Consider the following 1673-nt stretch of genomic DNA (forward strand, 5'->3'; position numbering starts at 1 on the left):
AAAAAAAAAAAAAAACAGCTGAGGAATGTGTTCCTCATACCTTGTCATCCATTGATCATCTTGATAAGACCCTGAATACAGTGACCTCGGGAACTTTGTTTACACCTTTTTTTCTTCCTTCACTACTTTGTTTATGCCTTAGAACTGACTGTATTCAAGCATGGCAGTGGTGGCGCATGCCTTTAGTCCCAGCACTAGGGAGGCAGAGGGAGGCGGATTTCTGAGTTCGAGGCCAGAATGGTATACAGAGTGAGTTCCAGGACAGCCGAGGTTACACAGAGAAACCCTGTCTTGAAAAACCAAAAAAAAAAAAAAAAGACCGTATTCTTTGTTTGTACCTAGGCAGTCAAGGTGTTCAGATTCTGTTGGCAGATTTTCCAGCCTGATGAGGCATGGAAAGATAAGAGGAGTTACACCTGAGGCTCAAGGAATAAGAACTGATATTCTGTGTATATTTCAGGAAATTGTTTCTGTTAGTTTTTGGCGTTGCTTACGATGGTACTGTGGGGTATAAAAGACTATGAAAAATACACTCAAGGCTCTGGTTGCTGCTGGCTGCTGCTGCAGCAGTATTAACCAGCAGTTCTCCCAAATCTAACTCTTGGCTTTGCATCTTCTTTTTGCCTTTCCTATCTTTAATCCTTGCTCCCCCATCAGATACTGTTTGACTCATGCTGGGGTTAGGGGTCCAGTTCAAGGAAGAAAACTAGATTCAAGGATCTCTTTCTCCTACATCCTCATTTCTCTCCCATCTGGTATTAGGGGGTGAAACGTGAGGGTGGGAGTTGGGGCATCTGAGGAAGGGGATTAAGAGTGGGGAAAAAGAAGAAACCATAAAATAGCAAAGACCAGCTACACTGCTTAATGTTAAAAGAGGAGCAGCCTAGAATGGGTATTGCATTCCACATATGCTGCCACTCTTAAGTCTCTTTTAGGTTCAGGTTCCAGGTTAAGTTTTGAACAATTTAAATATAGACTGGAATGTTGCCACATTTTCTCTGCCCAATCTCATTAGGGCAGTGACAGGCCTGTGATTGAACAGGAATAGAGAGGTGGAGCTAGAGTTTGAGGAGGAAAAAGGCAGAGAGCAGAAAGGGGAAGAGCTCCTTCATCATGGAGACAGACAATGAGGATAACTCAGACCCTGCGTGGTTATACCAGGCTACGGGTTTTACAAAATAGATTAATTGGGTTAAAATATTGTCTTTATTATTTGGTTCAGAAATTTTTGTATTGGCATCTTGTAAATTGTGACCTTATTATTATATAAGCCTGATTGGAAATTAAAGCCTTAAGAGTCATGCTTTACATACTGGGTCCTAGGCGCTAGCTAGATGAATGATTGTAGGGGCGTGTAAAGTGTTGCATGTGAGCAAGATGTTAATAGGTGGGAGAGAATAGCAAGACCCTGCAGGGACATGATACCCTGCAGGAAAAGGACTTTGCAGGATTCTTTTTTTTTTGAGACAGGGTTTCTCTGTGCAGCCTTGGTTGTCCTGGAACTCACTCTGTAGACCAGGCTGGCCTCAAACTCAGAAATCCACCTGCCTCTGCCTCCGAAGTGCACCGAATCTCTGAAGGGATTAAAGTCGTGCACCACCACCGCCCGGCAAAAAGACTGATTCATTTTTTTAATAATTCTCGCAACACTGGAGACTGCAAGTCTAGCCACT

The 1673-nt window shown here is 43.1% G+C and overlaps 1 protein-coding gene and 1 pseudogene across 3 annotated transcripts in view; one reads left to right on the top strand and one right to left on the bottom strand.

Annotated features, from left to right (window-relative positions):
• LOC116068856 (zinc finger protein 431-like) overlaps positions 1–1673 on the top strand; it is a 193800-nt gene that overhangs the window by 135599 nt on the left and 56528 nt on the right. The window lies entirely within an intron of this gene.
• LOC116068860 overlaps positions 1–1673 on the bottom strand; it is a 50856-nt pseudogene that overhangs the window by 47297 nt on the left and 1886 nt on the right.

This window comes from Mastomys coucha, unplaced genomic scaffold (assembly GCF_008632895.1).
Source record: "Mastomys coucha isolate ucsf_1 unplaced genomic scaffold, UCSF_Mcou_1 pScaffold22, whole genome shotgun sequence".
NCBI lineage: Eukaryota > Metazoa > Chordata > Mammalia > Rodentia > Muridae > Mastomys > Mastomys coucha.